The sequence below is a fragment of the Dermacentor silvarum genome, chromosome 3, assembly GCF_013339745.2.
Source record: "Dermacentor silvarum isolate Dsil-2018 chromosome 3, BIME_Dsil_1.4, whole genome shotgun sequence".
In the NCBI taxonomy this organism is placed as follows: domain Eukaryota; kingdom Metazoa; phylum Arthropoda; class Arachnida; order Ixodida; family Ixodidae; genus Dermacentor; species Dermacentor silvarum.
The window spans coordinates 23,793,776-23,814,948 of NC_051156.1; the positions used below are offsets into that span (position 1 = coordinate 23,793,776).

Sequence of the window (21,173 nt, forward strand, 5' to 3'; positions counted from 1 at the left end):
TGCAATTGAATGCCTGTGAATTCTGTAATGCCACTTTCATGAAATTGACTGGCATGGTTTGCTTGAAACTGAAAACATGTTCGATCCTCAGTTGTAGCAGACTCACTTCACTAACATATTTGATAATGCAGGTGCAGATTGTGATGGAATTGATGTGGCTGTTACTCTTGGTGAGAATCATTCATGCTCATTAGAAATTATAGCTAAGGCTATATATACATTACTTCAGTTGAGATCAACTAATGTTGAGATAGAAGCTCAGCTGTGGCACATAGGTGCAGGCGAATAAACTTAGAAAGAAAAATTCTGGCACAACCCATTTCACGATGATGCTGATGCTAATATGATAGCATTGAAGCAATGTAGAGACATTGTATTGCCACCACAGAGATCAGTCATGTATGAGCCGGGCTCCTCATGAGTCCCTCTGGACATGCTACGCCTGTTAGCAGGGTTGCCGCTAAGTCGGTGTTGACATTCGATTTCGAATCTGCCCAGCACCTAAGAAAATTTTTTTGTCATTGGTGAGCGGCCCGGCCCATACCTCGTGACCTATTTTTGTTTCAAACTCGGTGTCCTCAGCACAGCAGCCCCAGTGCTCTACCCATTTTACCATGGATTACCCAGTGACCCAAGTTTACGGGAAAATGGATAAAGACCTGGACAGACAGGAAGATAGGATATTCCACACTTTTCAGGGTCTAAGAACGATAATTCTAGGCAATATACACAACTGGCCTGTTATGGATACATTGCCAGCATTGCAGGAGAACAATTTACAATTTAGAGCTTGTTTTGGTAAAAGCACAACAATATACACCATTTTGATTTCACAAGAAACAGTAGTGCCATCTGGTTTATGTATTCATCTACGTCACAGGCTCCAGAAGGAGTATTGCGTGGAGGGGGGAGGGCATCGCATAACAAAGGAGCGAAAAAACTATACAACGTTAGAAATATAAACAGCGACACAAGATCAACGCAATAAATTGAAAAGAACAGAAATTATAAAATCGTGAAGTAAAATTCTACCATTAGAAAGCTGGGTAGTGAATAGTACGATTGCATAATTACATTAAAAAAAAAGTTACATACACCTGAAATAGAAACACTTAAACACTACCTAAACATACTGATTTTTTGTCTGAAGGTTACAGTATTGTTAATGTCAGCAATGTTATCGAGAAGACCATTCCAATGCCTAATGGCACGTGGCAAAGCAGACAAGTCAAAGGCATTAGTTCGACCAAAAATGTGCTGGACGCTAAGGCGATTGTGCAAGCACCTAGATGTGTGGGATGGACAAACAAGAGGCAAGGTGGACGACTGCTCACTATGAATGATTTTATGTAGCAGACAAAGCGACACTACATTCTGGCATGATTCCAAGGATGGTAGTGACAATGACAACATAATGTTAGATAGGCTCAAATATTGGTTGCAATCCTTGGCGATTAAACGTGCAGCACAGTTTTGGCTATACTCAAGAATGCGGATTAGATATGCCTGGTGAGGTGACCAAATTGAACCTGCCAATTCTAGTTGGGGCAAGAATAATGTTTGATATGCAAGCTTTCTTGTGAAGGAAGGAGCAGCTTGGAGGTTGCATTTTTGAAGATTGATGATCAAAGCACTTGTGTATATGGAGGTTAATCGATAGTATATACAACACTGCCACAGTGCAGTCGAGACATTGCAGTAGTGAAAAAAATTCAGGGCACTTATCAAACAAGGACATGTATGCAAACAGCAACACAACACACATGGAGATGAGATGCAGTGCAACAATGCCCTTGTAGCCTACAATGTGTGGTTACTCAATATTTAGAAGCAACGGCACTACCACTAGGGCAACTAGAAGTGTTGTGCACGGGTGACGAGTTGACCGTAGTAGCAGCAGAAGGCACAGGCTGTGAACTTGGGGGCGATCAGCTGTTGCGACAACAATGAACTGTAGACTGCCTAGGTCGAAGGGAACACAGTACGTTGGCCTGTTGGCTCTTCACTGATGTTGTGTAAGGGCCTATAATTTGTGCAGAAAGCATGTGGCCATCCATGGCTCAATCACAGTTCTATGGTTGTGGGTGCCAATATTGCTCTTAAATTTTCCAAAAATGCGGGCATGACCAACTTAGTCGTCTGCAGTTTCACTTTTCTGCCACCACCAAAGAACACTGTCAATGGTGCAGTTTTTTGGTAGGCTTAACATCTTTTAAAAGCACCTTAAAAGAACATTGCCAAGAATTTCTCATCAAATTGACAAAACACAAAGAACAAACCAGCTTAGCTAGCCTCCCCATTTTGCAAACAGAATAGCAGCTCACTTTGAAGAAAATGAGCCCATATTGTCATCATGCCTACTGAGGTCATGCAAAGCGTGGAATGCCAGATTGGGAGCAGTACTGGGGCACTCCTGACCACGACCTACTGGAACTACAGACCTGCACAGATGTCCGGCTTCTATGGGAGCAGCTTGCGCCCACTTTCGTTCAACCGGTGGCCATAGGTGGCGCTTTTATAACCTGTTCGTCTGCTACTCGGCGAGCGGCTGGGCGGCGTTCGAATGTGTGCGCCTGCTCTTCTGTAGCGGGCTGCTAGCATATGTGACAAATTCTTACGAAGACAACTGCTAGTATGTCAAAATTGTTTAAATGTACTCATTGTAGTGGTATGTAATAACGCGTAAAATAGTACACGAATTCTTTCTAGGTTTGCTATTGTGCGGAAATTTCGCGCCGCTCCACACAAGAAAAAAAAAAAAAAAAACTCACTGATGGAGTGATTGTTTACGTGTTTGTTCGGCCCGTCAAATATTCATCGCAAAGCTTTCATGAAACTGTGAAAACTGATACTAGAGTCCTTGCTTTGTTCTGATTTACATGATGGCACACAGCAATATACTACAATGTGATCGTTTACGTTATCCCATCTGTAATTAACTCAAGAAACCTGCATGTAGCTAAGGCTGAAGTTACATGCCTTCTGCAGCGTCTGCAGATTCACGCAGTTTGTGTGTGGTCTGCGTATACATATCGTCTGCGTGATTCCTTTAAATGTCCTTGTTCATATCAATATATCAAGTTCTTTATTATTGTATTTCTTTATTACTCCATTGTAGTATATTTTATCCTATTAATCTTCTGGTAATCAGATTTTCTTCCTCTACTGCGAAGGCAACGGGAGGAAACGTTATCGTCTGCCGGCTGTCCTCGTTGTTTTCCTTTCTTGCACCGCTCTTCCTACTGTACCTCGTGATTGAAATGAGAAGCAATCATTCGCACATTTTGTTTTCTTTTTTATTTTCATGAATTTATGCATTTACAAACAATGTAAACGATCTGGGGCTGCCGAAATAGCGGCACGAGCGCTGGAACAGATCGCAGAAGCAGACGACAGCGAACAGGTTATAACTAGCGCCACTCTGCTCGTACGTTCTATCCCTAGCGGCAAAAGGGGTGAACTAGACCAGGCGTGCTGGAGCAGGGAGATCTGTGCAGGTCTGTAGTTCAGTAGGTCGTGCTCCTGACAATCTTCTCATGGTAGACATTGTCTTATAACACATGCTAGGCATGTATATATGCTACATGTTTTCAATGTGAGAAAAACTGCAAAGCTGGCCGGCAGCATATCGCAGCACCTTCGCCATCGGCGTCTGTCAAGCAAGGACTGGTTACGCAAATATTATTGCATCGACGCTACCGAATAGGGCGGGCACAGAGGCGCCGCTCCAGGGCGCCGGTTCGCGAACTGGCCGTTGCCAAGACGCCGACGTGAATTGGATATTTCGAGCGTCTGCACAGCACGGATTTCACGACGTTCTGCCACCACAGCTGCACCACTCGTTTCAAGCACAGAGCACAAACTGAGCCCTCGTGGCGTTGTGCCACCACAGCTGCGCCATTCGTTTCAAGCACAGTACTTGAACCACACATTCAGCGCTGAACCGTGGGCGGTCGACGCAGTCACATTTTTATGACTTGTAGAGATGAGCACATCCCTCGACGTCCGTTATGCAAAGGCGGACGCGGTTCGCTGAACTGCGCTGCCGAGGCGCTACGCCACTTCGACATTTCAATCTTCACCACCTCCGCATTGTCAAGGAAGGAACACGGATCACACAACGCAGGCCAAAGCCGCACCGCCACACAAGCACTACTCACGGCTTTCCGCTAAGTAACACGGAACCTACAACCAATACACAAGCAACGCAAGCACAATCACACACGCAATGTTGAACAACGCGCGGTCGGCGCGGGCCAGAGAACGATCACGCCGTCGTCGCTTGGGGCCACCATCGCGCCTTCTCAAAAGTCCCTAAATGATCCTGTCCCTAGGTGCCTAGGATCGAGTCACGTGAGGGATTTTTGTACGACATTTAGACGCACGCTTCGATGGGTGCCGCCATGTTTGTTGACGCAAAACTTTTGGGGCTGCTTTTGGGGCTCCCGCTAAATCGGCGAAATAGCGTGCCCAACGCAAAACCCAAACGCAGCTAGCGTCTCGCGCATGCGCAGTGGTGTCGACGCTATTTCTTTGGGGCCCCAAAACGTTTGGGGCCCCTATTCTAAAACTCTCTAATATCTTCGTCGCGCGCCGTATGCCCGAGCGGAAGCGTGCGGGGACGCGCGCTATCACGGAGAGCGAACGCACTCAATCTCCCACGCGCAAGCAAGGAAGCGGGAAGCCAGCGCCGGAGGGAGCGGGGGGGGGGGGGGGGGGGGCGCACTTCTACTCTGCCAACAACCGCGCTCGTCGCTCGCTCGCACCGTCGCTTATCTCCACACGGCTCTGACCTTTATGCGCCGTGCATTCGCCGCTCAGTTTCCGTTGCAGCGATAGACCGCACGTACCTTCGCCCGCTGCTGCGGCGTATGCGCTTGCTGCCAGCGTTTTGACAGTCGTTGTCTGCAGTCATTCAGTGTGATCTATTCATGTTTGTTTGTGCGCGCTCACACCACGCTTGTTCAATCAGTTAGTAAAAGTCGGGCCACATTTTCTAACGCACGCTACACATGCAATGCTGCCCGGGTCGGCAGTGCAGCGCTACAGGTGTGTCCCTTCGCACGCGCAGCCCACGGGAAGCGCTTCTCATCAACACCACCGTTTCACACGCGCCTTCTCGTGGTCATCGAGTCTCTCTTCATGTCGGTCTACTTACGCCGCAGCGCACCTGCTTACTTAATCAGCTCATGTTTACTACAATTCATATTGCTACCAAAGCCGCTCACCTTACTTCGTATGACATTGCTGTGTTGCTATCGCATTCATTGCTTCGCCCTTAGGGCGAAACTGACATTTTTTTTTTTCTCGGCGCGATCGGCGCGCCATTTAAGTAGGAATAAAAATTTTTTTTTAAAGTAAATCCAGCTTCGTTTGAGATTTGTGTTGTCTTGTTTAATTCTTTTCCCTGTGTCAGGCATAGAATCATAGGGGAGCAATGAAGCAACATAAAACAAACAAAAGCAACTCTGCTCTCCGCGCGTCTGCGCATGCGTGTCGTCAGCAGTCAGCGCAACGTGGGATTCCGAAACTCCTCTTTCAAAAGCGCAATATAGAGCGACGAGAGGGAACAGCGGCCTCAGAACGTCGGAATGACGGCTTGACAGTCGTGGGTACTCTTGTGTATTCATGATTCTTGTGTATTCATTCATGCCTTTGCAAATCTTGCCTCTGAACGAAATTGTTTGATCCAATCATTGTTTTGTTCCCAGTTTGTTCGTTTCCTAAATAAAAAATATTTCTACATGTCTACTGCATGGTGCTGTTTCTTTGGAACATTCATATGAAAAATCGAATGCAACGACACCGATAGCTGCGCTGAACTATAAAACAGTTTCGACGTGCAGGTTAAAAAACTTTCTTTTTCCCTGAAGTAATTGTGCATCCGAGCAATGCCTGCATTTCTACTAATCCGCACTTGGTTCTATCAACCTGGTGATGACACGTTATCAAATTGAGCAAATTGGTTTTGAACCGCATCATAACATATCTCAGCTGGAAAAATATTCACCTGAAGGAAAAACAAAAAAAAAAGTATTTTGAATCATTTTTCTTCCGGGAAAAAGGCCGTTATAAGAAAAGTTACTTAAGCAAAGGGTCACTAATATTCAGAACAAGTGATTTCACTTAATATCCAGTCGGGAATGTGTGTTATAGCATCTGGTGATTGGTTGACTGCTTAAGAGTTGAACCCAGCAATAGATTGTCATAGAAGAGTTCTGTTCTATTATTTATTTATTTTTACATAAAGCATTCAGGACAAGTGGAAGCAAGATTAACATATCTATAGTGTGTCACGTGCGTCGGTGCTGGCTTAGCAATTCTAGACGAATTCACCTTGCTCCATGGAACAATATCTCATATAAACCGAGGCATAGCAAAAAAGAAAACAATTGTGACTACGACGCAAAAAATAAGCAAGGATCGGCATATTCGTGGGAGATGAAACGTACAAACACACTTTATGCGTCTTCAGATATGTGCTCAATGTTTTCCCAAATGTGTCGGCTTAAAAGCAAAAGATTATCAAAACGTTTTGCGTTTCTCTCACTTTCAACGCCTCTGTATTCGGTCCTCTCCGCCCTTATTACGAAAAGCCCAAAATTTCAATCAATTTAGCAATGAAGGATGTAGCGAAACAGCTATTTAAATTTGTGGTTTCGGTTTCCACGCCGCCGGCGCCGCCAACGAAAAATGGCAGTGTGCCGCCGCCGATCAAATACCCGGCGCCGCGCCGACGGCGCCGCCGCCGCGGACCAAGACCTTTTCACAGCGTAGCGATGAATGGATGGATGGATGGATGAGGCTGAACCCTTTAAATCGGGCGGTGACATACGCCACCTAGCCCTGAATCGGCCCCGATCGGCTCAGCCGTCAGCGCCGCCGTGTCAGTTCCGCGAAACACCGAGGCGGCCACTTCTACGAAGGCATGCTTCTGCGGCGCTCATTTGACACAAGTCGGACGTTCTAAACTGTGCTTTTTAAGGCAATTGAAAACATTGAGGCCCATTTTCGACCACCGACACTCGAGAAAGGACGTCAACTTTACGACAACAACCATGTATTTCGTGTCAAAAGAGTAAACAGGACGGACATCGCAGCAAAGTTCTTGTCACGACAAATAAAGCACGTTTACGACGTTGCACTCAAAGTAAGTGAACAAATAAATAATTTATTCCGCTTAAGGGGGCAAATACGGCCGTAGACATTTTTCAACTTTCATTTGTATCCTCAGTATACTTCGAGCGTGCCTTGCTTATCACATTTGTCGAGGTTTTGGCGAGTTGGAAGGTAACTTGAATGATTCTTTTTGGCGCTTTTTTCTCCGTTGACAAAGTGCCTCGAGCATATTCTGGTGTTGTCATTCGGGCTCCAGTGTGAGGTCATCATCGCTGAAACATAAGACAGAGCAATCAGCTGACACTAAGCAACACCTGAACAAATGTGTGCAAGCGTGCGCGAGAGAAGTGCTATTTTGCGAATACTCGATGTGTGCTGCGGTGCACTCCAGCCTTAGTTCTGTTGTTCTAAACGCGAGAAAACGTCGGCATGAATGAGCCCGGTTTCAGCAGTCGCGTCTTGATCCACGCGCAGAAAGGAGCTGCACGTTGGCTTTGGCACAACAAGAACTACAGTGCGTTGGCACAACAAGAAACTACAGTGCGTACAAAGGTCCAACGCGGAGCGCTTACGAAGCTAGATTTGACACATAACAACCACTGCGCATTTGTTTTGGAGCGAGAATAGCTCAACAATTATCCAAACCAATTTACAACAGCGGGAATCAGATCACGCGTGTTTATGCAGTTGTCGCTTTATTGTGCGTTTTCATGGATGCTGCCTTGTGTTTTTTTTTTTAATTTTGCGTTTGCGTCATAGGTCAGCAGAAATTCGCAAGAGCGACTCTTACTTGACGGCCCGAATCACGACGATCCACCTTCAGCCACCGGGTTTCTCCCCACAGCCTTGAAGGGAAGCGGCACAATTTGATGCCGACATCCCCTTCGCGGTTGTGAAAATACCTAAAGCAGCAGCATATGCGCATGTTATTTTTGTTCACACTTCTCACGGAGGAGCTGCCGAGTGGTCGCGGTGAACCCATTGAAAAATCTGAAAAGGAAGCTTTCAGGTGCGCCTGAGCGCAGTACGTACCAAGGTGAAAGGGTGGTGAGGGCCTACTCGCGGGTGCTCACCGCCGCTGCTAGGTGGCGCGACATGTACAGCCAAACTAACGTACCTAACGGAACATGAAAAATATGTGACGGCTAAAAGTAGCAGAAATGCAGCTGTGATGAAAAATAGGGCACTGTGGAATTACAATAGGTACGAAGTGGTGAGAGGGATTTGGAAAGGGGTGATGGTCCCTAGTTTGACTTTCGGCAATGCGGTCCTGTGCATGAGATCAGAGGTTCGAGCAAGGTTGGAAGTTAAGCAGCGAGGGGTAGGTAGACTGGCTCTGGGAGCACACGGAAATACACCAAATCAGGGGGTACAGGGTGACATGGGATGGACGTCATTCGAGGGCAGGGAAGCCAGCAGCAAGATAGAATTTGAGGAGCGATTGAGAGAGATGGCAGAAAAGCGGTGGGCAAGGAGAGTTTTCAGTTATTTGTACATGAGGAATGTTGATACAAAATGGAGGAAGCTGACCAGAAAACTGTCAATCAAATATTTGGACTGCAGGAGGGGTGCAAACCAGGAAACAGCGGTTAAGAAAAAGGTTAAGGAAACAGAGAGGGGTCTGTGGAAAACAGGGATGCAGACGAAATCAGCACTGGGCACATACCTAACTTTCAAGCAAGAAATTGCCAAGGAAAATATCTACGATAATTCTAGGGGAAGCTCTTTGTTGTTTGAAGCCAGGACGGGAGTATTGCGGACTAAGATGTACCGAGTCAAGTACCAAGGTATAGACACGTTGTGATGTGCGTGTGGAGAAGAAGAGGGAACGGCTGAACACCTCATACTTTTCTGTAAGGGGCTTAACCCTACAGTGCAAGGCAACGGGGCTGATTTTTTCAAAGCATTGGGGTTTAGGGACAGTGAAGGCAAAATAGACTTTAAGCGGGTAGAAATAACCAAACAGAGGTTATCTGATTGGTGGATAAAATTAAGGCAGGGGTGAAATTTCACCCACCACAAAGTACAAATTATGTTAATAGCCATGGCTAGGTGGCGTATGCCACCGCCCGATTTAAAGGGTTCAGCCTCATCCATCCATCCATCCATCCATCCAAACTGCATTGCAGGGTGCCTATATTTCATTGTTATTTCTGGACACATGTGACCGTATCGTCGATTGAATCTGATCACCATTAGGTTTCGCAGTTGAGGGTTGCCTCATTTAGCGAAAGCAGGCGCGTACGTAGCTGTCGAGCAATGCTTAGAACCAGGCGCCGGCGGCCTGACGACGCGTGTCAGTGGTTGGCAGATATGTGGTGGTTACTCCATACGCTTCCGACGCAACTGAACAGCTCAATCATGCAAAATTTATTGGATCTGGTGCGGTGCAGTGTGCTTATAACCAAATGTCAAAACATAAGCGTGGCGATCGAGCAGCGCGGTACCTGCAGCGAACCGACGCGCGACAGTGATCACAGATGCCAGCGCAACTGATACAGCCCAGTTGCTAGATTTTCATTTTTAGTATTTAGTAGTTATTTATTTATACATACTGTCAATCCCAATAGGGATTATAACAGGACTTGTTATAAAGAGATATTTGTTTACCTATTTTTTACGTTTGTTTACCTGGAATGGCTTTTCTTTCGAATGTCTAAATTTGGAACAAGCTTCGCTCACGGTGAACCTTAACGTAGATCGTGCGCGAAGTTTGTATTGAAGATACGGCGTACGGAAGGAATTGTTCATGTGCGCTATCTCTGAACCGAAATAAGCCAATAATATTGCAGCGTTAGGGCCATCTCTGCTCTTTCTCTAGTTTCTGTGCAATGTTCATAATAAAGTAATGTCGAGTCTCAACAATTGTCGAATAAATACATATGCATATGAGTGTAAACCACTACTGACCGTGAGTGAAAAGCGCTTAGTGGTCAGCGAAGCGGTCACTGCATGCACGTATTTCACTTGATCGACTGTGCGAATAATTTTTTTTTTTCGTTACTGTTATTCTTGCAAGCATGATGCTATTGTCCTCGCGTACCCATGCGAATACCATTTTTTACGTTCTAACTTGCGCGGGCTCATTTAGCGCATTTCTACGCCATGCACAGTTAGCGCATTACGGTTCCCGAACTCTAGCACTGGTGCTAGGCCGCGCTGATGAGGTTGACACGTTCGTTTTTGCATTCTCTTGCTGCCTAAGCACATAGACAACGCTCAAAATGGGTGAGCTCGATGCAGCACCACACTGTTGAAGTTATTAAATTTATGGGCAGGGCCGCGCAGGGTGCGTGTGAAAGCAGAGACAATGTTTTGGTAGACACAGGGTCTGCATACATCTTCCATAGGACACGATTTTTCCAGATAGTTGCGAAGTGTATTTTCCGACTAGTTCTCTCGCAGAGTGCTTCAATTTGTCTTATACCGGTGTCACATGGCCACTTTTGATAGCGATCGAGAACGATCTGGATCGGAATGTTCGACCGCGATTGGCTCCCTTCCGCAGATTGACCAAAGAAGCCAATCGCGACCAAGAAATTTGACCCAGATCGGCCTCGATCACGACCAAAAGTGCGCCGCGTGGCCCCCGTATTAGGCACTGGAATGAAGTCGTGTTTGAAAGAATAACAAATGTAGCTAGCCTCTGCCACTACATACGAGAAAATATTGCATCGAAGAGCTGACAATTCTCGCAACCTATTGGGAAATGTGCCGAAAAAGGTTTACCAAAATGCGTTATTTTACTGATGTGTGCATTGGTTCACATTAGAGTGGAATGCCAAGTCCTCAGGTGATGCAGGAAACCGGCGAAACGTGATGAACATATCACATCGGCAGTGGTCTCGCGGAGTGCTGTGTTGTGGACACACTTAGTCCCCAAAATCGTTATTTTCCGCTGGTTGTTTGTGCACCCATAAACTGCACAGTGCTGGCCTGTAGCCTTTTGATGAGCATATATGTCATTATTTACGAGCGTAAGTCATTCGTGACAAAAATAAACGGAAACATCGAAGGAAAGCTACCACTCCGCAATGCAAGCGCAAGGCAAGCTCACAGTCCAGACCGAACAGGCAACACTGATACATACTCTCCACGCCAGACCGCCGGAAGCGCCCTCGTGAAAACGTCTATAGACGTTTTCACGAGGGCGCTTCCGGCGGTCTGGCGTGGAGAGTATGTATCAGTGTTGCCTGTTCGGTCTGGACTGTGAGCTTGCCTTGCGCTTGCATTGCGGAGTGGTAGCTTTCCTTCGATGTTTCCGTTTATTTTTGTCACGAATGACTTACGCTCGTAAATAATGGCATATATACTCATCAAAAGCCTACAGGCCAGCACTGTGCAGTTTATGGGTGCACAAACAACCAGCGGAAAATAACGATTTTGGGGACTAAGTGTGTCCACAACACAGCACTCCGCGAGACCAGTGCCGATGTGATATGTTCACGTTTCGCCGGTTTCCTGCATCAGCTGAGGACTTGCCATTCCAGTCTAATGTGAACCAATGCACACATTAGTAAAATAACGCATTTTGGTAAACCTTTTTCGGCACATTTCTCAATAGGTTGCGAGAATTGTCAGCTCTTCGATGCAATATTTTCTCGTATGTAGTGGCAGAGGATACATTTGTTATTCTTTCAAACACGACTTCATTCCAGTGCCTAATACGGGCGCCACACGGCGCACTTTTGATCGTGATCGAGGCCGATCTGGGTCAAATTTCTTGGTCGCGATTGGCTTCTTTGCTCAATCTGCGGAAGGGAGCCAATCGCGGTCGAACATTCCGATCCAGATCGCTCTCGATCGCTATCAAAAGTGGCCGTGTGACACCGGTATAGGACAAATTGAAGCACTCTGCGAGAGAACTAGTCGGTAAATACACTTCGCAGCTATCTGGAAAAATCGTGTCCTATGGAAGATGTATGCAGACCCTGTGTCTACAAAACATTGTCTCTGCGTTCACACGCACCCTTCGCGGCCCTGCCCATAAAGTTAATAACTTCAACAGTGTGGTGCTGCATCGAGCTCACCCATCTTTGAGCGTTGTCTATGTGCTTGGGCAGCAAGAGAATGCAAAAACGAACGTGTCAACCTCATCAACGCGGCCTAGCACCAGTGCTATAGAGTTCGGGAACCGTAATGCGCTAACTGCCCATGGCGTAGAAATGCGCCAAATGAGCCCGCGCAAGTTAGAACGTAAAAAATGGTATTCGCATGGGTACGCGTGGACAATAGCATCATGCTTGCAAGAATAACAGTAACGAAAAAAATAAATTATTCGCACAGACGATCAAGTGAAATACTTACGTGCGTGCAGTGACCGCTTCGCTGACCACTAAGCGCTTTTCACTCACGGTCAGTAGTGTTTTACACTCATATGTATTTATTCGACAATTGTTGAGACTCGACATTATACTTTATTATGAACATTGCACAGAAACTAGAGAAAGAGCAGAGATGGCCTAACCCTGCAATATTATTTGCTTATTTCGCTTCAGAGATAGCGCACATGAACAATTCTTTCCGTACGCGATATCTTCAATACAAACTTAGCGCACGATCTACGTTAAGGTTCACCGTGAGCGAAGCTTGTTCCAAATTTAGACATTCGAAAGAAAAGCCATTCCAGGTAAACAAACGTAAAAAATAGGTAAACAAATATCTCTTTATAACAAGTCCTGTTATAATCCATATTGGGATTGACAGTATGTATAAATAAATAACTACTAAATACTAAAAATAAAAATCTAGCACCTGGGCTGTATGACTGTATCAGTTGCGCTGGCATCTGTGATCACTGTCGCGCGTCGGTTAACTAACCCAACCTAACCTAACCCAAACTAAACCGACCTAACCTAACACAACCTAACCTACCTAACCTAACTAACCTAACCCAACCTAACCTAACCCCACCGCCCAACCTAACCAAACTAACCCTATCCTAGCCGACCTAACCTAACCTAACCTAACCAACCGAAAGCTACCCAACTAACCTAAACCAACCTAACTAACCCAACCTAACCTAACCTACCCCAACCTAACCTAACCCAAACTAACCAACGAACCAACCCAAACTAACATAACTAACCGAACCCAACCTACCTAACCAACCTAACCGAAACCTAACCCAACCTAAAACCTAACCCGCTCCTATCCTAACTAACCTAACCGAACCAACCCAACCCAACCCAAACGAACCGAACCCAAACCCAACCCAACCTCTCCAACCTAACTTAACCCAATCTAACCGACTAACCCAACCTACCTAAACCTAACCGAACCCAACCTCGAACCTATCCAACCCAAACCTAACCGGAACCTAACCCAACCGAACCGATCGTAACCTAACCTCCCCCAACCGACCTAACCTAACCCAACCTACCCAATCTACCTAACCCAACTAACCTAACCCAACCCAACCAACCACCTAAACCCCCACCTAATATAAACATCCACTTAACCTAACTAACCTAGCCTAAGCTAACCCAACCTAACCCAACCCTAACCAACCGAAACCAAACTAACCCAACCGAACCTAACCTAACCTAACCTAACCTAACCCAACCTAACCTACCCTAACCTAATGATAACCTAACCTAACTAAACCTAGCCGAACCTAAAACGAACCTAACCCACCGAACCTAACCTGGCCTAACCTAACCTAACTAACCCAACCTAACCTAACCCAACCTAACCTAACCTAAAAGCAACTAACCCAACCTAACCTAACCCAACCTAACCTAACCTACCCAACCTTACCAACCGAACCTACCCAACCCAACCTAACCTAACTTAACCTAACCCAACCGAATAACCCAACCTAACCCTAACCTAACCCAACCTAACCCAACCTAACGAACCTAAACCAACCTAACCCAAACTAACCCCTAACCCAAACCTAACCCACCCAACCTAAAACTAACCTAACAAACCCAACCCAAACTAACCTAACCCAACCTAAACCAACTAACATAACCCAACCCAACCGAACCCAACCCAACTACCTAACCCAACCTAACCTAACCCAAACCGAAACTAACAGAACACAACCGAACCTAACCAACCCAACCTAAACCTAACGGACCCCAACCTAACCTACCACCAAACCCAAACCTACGTAAACAAAACCGAACTAACCTAACACAACCGAACCAACCTACCAACCTAACCAACCAACCCAAACCAACCTACCTAACCTAACCAACCCAACCAACCTAACTAACCTAACCTAACCCAAAACATAACCTAACCCAACCAAACGAACCTAACCAAACCCAACCTAACCTACCCAACCTAACCTAACCTAACCCAACCTAACCTAACCTTACCGAAACCTAACCTAACCCAACCTAACGCAACCTAACCTAACCAACCTAAACCAACCCGAACCTAACCTAACCTAACCTAACCCAAACCAACCCAAAACCCAACCTAACGACCAACCTAACCTAACCCAACCTAACCTAACTAACCTAATCAAACCGAACCTAACCTAACCCAACCTAACCTGACCGCGACCTAACCCAACCTAACCTAACCCACCTAACCTAACCCAAGCTAATCCAACCTAACCTACACCAACCTAATTAAACCGAACCCAACCTAACCTAACATACCCAACCTAACCTAACTAACCCAACCTAACCTAACCCAAACTAAACCGACCTAACCTAACACAACCTAACCTACCTAACCTAACTAACCTAACCCAACCTAACCTAACCCCACCGCCCAACCTAACCAAACTAACCCTATCCTAGCCGACCTAACCTAACCTAACCTAACCAACCGAAAGCTACCCAACTAACCTAAACCAACCTAACCTAACCCAACCTAACCTAACCTACCCCAACCTAACCTAACCCAAACTAACCCAACCTAACCTAACCCAAACTAACCTAACTAACCTAACCCAACCTAACCTAACCTAACCTAACTTAACCTAACCCAACCTAACCTAACCTATCCTATCCTAACCTAACCTAACCTAACCAAACCCAACCCAACCCAACCTAACCTAACCCAACCCAACCCAACTTAACCTAACTTAACCCAATCTAACCTAACCTAACCCAACCTAACTTAACCTAACCTAACCCAACCTAACCTATCCAAACCCAACTAACCTAACCCAACCTATCCTATCGTAACCTAACCTAACCCAACCTTACCTAACTAACCCAACCTAACCCAATAACCCAACTAACCTAACCTAACCCACCTAACCTACCCAACCTAATATAACATACTAACCCTAACATAACCTAGCCTAAGCTAACCGAACCTAACCAAACCAAACCAACCTAACCTAACCACTAACTAGGCCTAACCTAACTAACCTAACCCAACCTAACCTAACCTAACCTATTATAACCTAACCTAACTAACCTAGCTTAACCTAACCCAACCTAACCCAACCTAACCTAACCTGGCCTAACCTAACCTAACCTAACTCAACCTAACCTAACCCAACTAGCTAACCGAACGCAACCTACCAACCTAACCTACCCAACCGAACCTAACCTAACCCAACCAACCTAACCTAACCCAACCTAACCTAACTTAACCTAACCCAACCGAACTAACCCACCCTAACCGAAACCCAACGAAAACCCAACTAACCTACCCAAACCTACCCAAACTACCTACCCTAACCCACCCACCTAAACTAACCTAACATAACCCAACCAAACTAACCACCCAACCTAAACTAAAAAAACCAACCCAAAAAAAAAAACCTACCCAAACCCAACCTCTAAACCCAACAACAACCTAACCTAACCCAACCTAACCTAACCTAACCAACCACCCAACTAACCCATCCCAACCTAACCTAACGTAACCTAACCCTAACTACACAACCCAACCTAACCTAACCAAACCTAACCTAACCTAACCCATCCTACTAACCTAACCTACCTAACCAACCAACCAACCCACCGACCGAACCTAACCCAACCCAACATAACCTAACCCAACCCAACGTAACCTAACCAAACCCAACCTAACCTAACCCAACCTAACCTAACCTAACCCAACCTAACCTAACCTACCCGAACCTAACCTAACCCAACCTAACGCAACCTAACCTAACCCAACCTAACCCAACCGAACCTAACCTAACCTAACCTAACCCAACCCAACCTAACCCAACCAACCTAACCTAACCCAACCTAACCTAACCCAACCTAACCTAACCTAACCTAATCAAACCTAACCTAACCTAACCCAACCTAACCTGACCTGACCTAACCCAACCTAACCTAACCCAACCTAACCTAACCCAAGCTAACCCAACCTAACCTACACCAACCTAATTTAACCTAACCCAACCTAACCTAACATACCCCAACCTAACCTAACCTAACGTAACCCAACCTAACCTAACCCAACCTAACCTAACCTAACCTAACCCAACCTAACCTAACCTAACCTAACTTAACCTAAACCAACCCAACCTAACCTAACTAACCCAACCTAACCTAACCAAACCTACTAACCACCTATCTATCCTAACCTAGCCTAACCTAACAAACACAACCCAACCTAACCCAACCTAACCCACCTAACCTAACCTAACCTAACCTAACCACCCAAAAAAACCAAACCCTAACCCAACCTAACCTAAACCAACTAACCTAACTAACAACCCTAACCTACGAACCTAACTAACCCAACCTAACCCAACCAACCTAACCGACCTAACTTAACCTAACCCAACCTAACCTAACCTAACCCAACCTAACCTAACCAAACTAACCTAACCTAACCCAACCTAACCAACGTAACCCAACCTAACCTAACCTAACCTAGCCTAACCTAACCTAACCTATCCTAACCTAACCTAACCTAACCGACCAACCTAACCCTAACCAACCCAACCCAACCAACCTACCTAACTAACCCAACTTAACCTACCTAACCCACCTAACCTTAACCCAACCTAACCTAACCTAACCAAACCCAACCCAACCTAACCTATTATAACTAAACCAACAACCTAACCTAACCAAACCTAACCAACAACCTAACCTAATAAACCTAACCTAACCTCACTACCAACCTACCTAACCCAACCTAACCTAACCTAACCCAACCTAACCAACCTAACCTAACCTAACCTAACCTAACTAACCAACCTAACCTAACCTAACCTAACCCAACCTAACCTAACCCAACCTAACCTACCTAACCCAGCCTAACCTAACCCAACCTAACAATAACCTACCCAACCTAACCTAACCCAACCTAACCTAACCCAACCTAACCTAACCTAACCTAACCCAACCTAACCCAACCCAACCTAACCTAACCTAACCTAACCCAACCTAACCTAACCTAACTACCAACCCAACGTAACCTAACCAACCTAACCTAACCTAACCCAACCCAACCCAACCCAACGAAACTAACCTAACCCAACCTAACCTAACCTAACCCAACCCAACCTAACCTAACCCAACCTAACCTAACATAACCCACCTAACCTAACTACCCAACCTAACCAATCTAACCTAACCCAACCTAACCCAACCTAACCTATCCTATCTTAACCTAACCTAACCCAACCTAACCCAACCTAACCTAACCCAACCTATTATAACCTAACCTAACCTAACATAACCTAGCCTAACCTAACCTAACCTAACCCAACCTAACCTAACCTAACCCAACCTAACCCAACCTAACCTAACCTAACCTAGCCTAACCTAACCTTACTCAACTGAACCTAACCTAACCCAACCTAACCTAACCTAACCCAACCTAACCCAACCTAACCTAACCCAACCTAACCTAACCTAACCCAACCTTACCTAACCCAACCAAACCTGACCTGACCTAACTCAACCTAACCTAACCTAACCCAACCTAATCTAACCTAACATAACCCAACCCAACCTAACCCAACCAAACCCAACCTAACCTAACCTAACCCACCTAACCTAACCTAACCCAACCTAACCTGACCTGACCTAACCCAACCTCACCTAACCTAACCCAACCTAAGCTAACCAACCAACCTAACCCAACCTAACCTAAACCAACCTAACCTAACCCAACCTAACCCAAACTAACCTACCCCAACCTAACCTAACCCAAACTAACCCAACCCAACCCTAACCCTAACCTAACCCAACTAACCAACCCTAACCCTTAACCCACCTAACCTAACCTAACCCCAACCTACCCTAACCTAACCCACCCAACCTACCCCACCCTAACCTAAACCTAACCCACCTACCCTAACATAACCCAACTATCGTAACCTAACCTAACCCAACCTTACCTAACCTAACCCAACCTAACCCAATCTAACCTAATGCAACCTAACCTAACCCAACCTAACCCAACCTAACTAACCCAACCTATAACATAACCTAACATAACCCTACCTAAGCTAACCAACCTAACCCTAACACCCAACCTAACCTAACCTAACCCAACCTAACCCAACCTAAACCTAACCTAACCTAACCGGCCTAACCTAACCCCAACCTAACCTAACCTAACCCCAACCTATTATAACCTAACCCCCCTAACCTAACCCAACCTAGTTACCTAACCCTAACCTAACCCAACCTAACCTAACCCCTAACCTAACCTAACGTAACCTAGCCTAACCTAGCCTAAACTAACCTAACCTAACCTACATAACCTAACCTAACCTAACCCAACCGAACCCAACATAACCCAACCCAACCTAACCTAACCCTAAACCTAACCTAACCTACCTAAAACCTAACCTAACCTAACCTAACCTAACCTCAACCTAACCTAACCAACCTAACCTAACTACCTAACCCAACCTAACCCAACCTAACCAACCTAACCCTAACCTAACCCCTAACCCAACCTAACCTAACCCCAACTAAACCCAACCTAACCTACCTAACCTAACCCAACCTAACCTCAACTTACCTAACCCAACCTAACCTAACCTAACCCAACCTAACCTACCAACCTAACCTAACCTACCCCCAACCCAACCTAACCTAACCTAACCCTAACCTAACCTAACCTAACCTATCCCCTAACAACCTAACTAACCAAACCCAACCCAACCTAACTAACTAACCTAACCTAACCAACCTAACCCAACCTAACAACATAACCTTAACCTAACCCACCTAACCTAACCTAACCTAACCTAACCCAACCTAACAACTAACCAACCAACCTAACCCAACCTAACCTAACCCAACCTAACCTAACCCAACCTAACCTAACCAACCTAACCTAACCTAACCTAACCTAACCTAACCTAACCCAACCTAACCCTAACCTAACCTAACCTAACCCACCTAACCTAACCTAACTAACCTAACCTAACCCAACTAACCTAACTACCTAACCCTAGCTTAACCAACCTAACCTAACCACCGCCTAACCTGGCCTAACCTAACCAACCTAACCTCAACCTAACCTAACCCCCAACCAACCTAACTAACCAACCTAACCAACCTAACCTAACCTAACCCAACCTAACCTAACCTAACCCAACCTAACCTAACCTAACCCAACTACCAACCTAAACCTAAACCCAACTAACCTAACCTAACCTAACCTAACCTAACCTACCCTAACCAACCTAACCTAACCTAAACCTAACCCAACCTAACCAACCAACCTAACCTAACCTAACCTAACCTAACCTAACCCAAACTAACCTAACCCAACCTAACCCAACCTAACCTAACCTAACCTAACCTAACCCAACCTTACCTAACCTAACCTAACCCAACCTAAACTAACCTAACATAACCCAACCCAACCTAACCCAACCCAACCTAATCTAACCCAACCTAACCTAACCCAACCTAACCTAACCTAACCCAACCTAACCTAACCTAACCTAACCCCAACCAACCTACACCAACCTAACCTAACCTAACCCAACCTAACCTAACCTAACCTAACCTAACCCAACCTAACCTAACCAACCTAACCCAACCTAACCTAACCAAACCTAACCTAACCTAACCTATCCTATCCTAACCTAACCTAACCTAACCAAACCCAACCCAACCTAACCTAACCTAACCCAACCCAACTAACTAACCTAACCTAACCCAACATAACCTAACCAATCTAACCTAACCCAACCTAACCCAACCTAACCTAACTAACCAACCTAACCCAACCTAACCTAACCCAAGCTAACCCAACCTAACCTACACCAACCTAATTTAACCTAACCCAATAACCTAACTACCCCACCTAACTAACTAACGTAACCCAACCTAACCTAACCCAACCTAACCTAACCTAACCTAACCCAACCTAACCTAACCTAACCTAACTTAACCTAACCCAACCTAACCTAACCTAACCTAACCCAACTAAACAACCTTACCTAACCTAACCTATCCTATCCTACCTACCTAACCTAACCCAACCCAACCCAACCCTAACCTAACCTAACCTAACCCTAACCTAACTAACCTAACCCAACCTAACCAACTAACTTACCTAACCCAACCTACCTAACCTAACCTAACCAACTAACTAACCTAACCAAACCCAACCTAACCCAACCTAACCTAACCAACCCACTAACCTAACCTAACCCAACCTAACCTAAACCTAACCCTACCCGAACCTAACCTAACCCAACCTAACCCAACCTAACTAACTAACCTAACCTAACCCCCTAACCAACCTAACCCAACCTAACCTAACCTAACCTAACCCAACTTAACCTACAACCTAACCCACCTAACCTAACCCAACCTAACAAACCTAACCCAACCTAACCTAACCAAACCTAACCCTAACCTAACCCAACGTAACCCAACCTAACCTAACCTAACCCAACCTAACCTAACCTAGCCTAACCTAACCTAACCTACCTATCCTATCCTAACCTAACCTAACCTAACCAAACCCAACCCAACCTAACCTAACCCAACCCAACCCAACCTAACCTAACCCAACTTAACCTAACCTAACCCAACCTAACCTAACCTAACCCAACCTAACCTAACCTAACCAAACCTAACCTAACCCAACCTAACCTATTATAACCTAACCTAACCTAACCTAACCCAACCTAA

At 45.6% G+C, this 21,173-nt stretch overlaps 1 protein-coding gene and 1 long non-coding RNA gene across 5 annotated transcripts in view; one reads left to right on the plus strand and one right to left on the minus strand.

Moving 5' to 3' along the window:
• LOC125944183 (uncharacterized) overlaps positions 1-21,173 on the plus strand; it is a 321,505-nt gene that overhangs the window by 9,394 nt on the left and 290,938 nt on the right. The gene's annotated exons all lie outside the window — the stretch shown is intronic.
• LOC125944190 (uncharacterized) lies at positions 14,408-20,033 on the minus strand. Of its 4 annotated transcripts, none has more exons than XR_007466188.1 (3): positions 19,582-19,617; positions 17,353-17,447; positions 14,408-14,432 (listed from the first exon to the last, which is right to left on the minus strand). It is a non-coding gene; the product is annotated as an uncharacterized LOC125944190 (long non-coding RNA). The 4 variants fall into 4 exon arrangements; XR_007466189.1 differs by lacking the exon at positions 14,408-14,432 and adding an exon at positions 16,134-16,158; XR_007466191.1 differs by lacking the exons at positions 14,408-14,432; positions 19,582-19,617 and adding exons at positions 16,836-16,860; positions 19,998-20,033.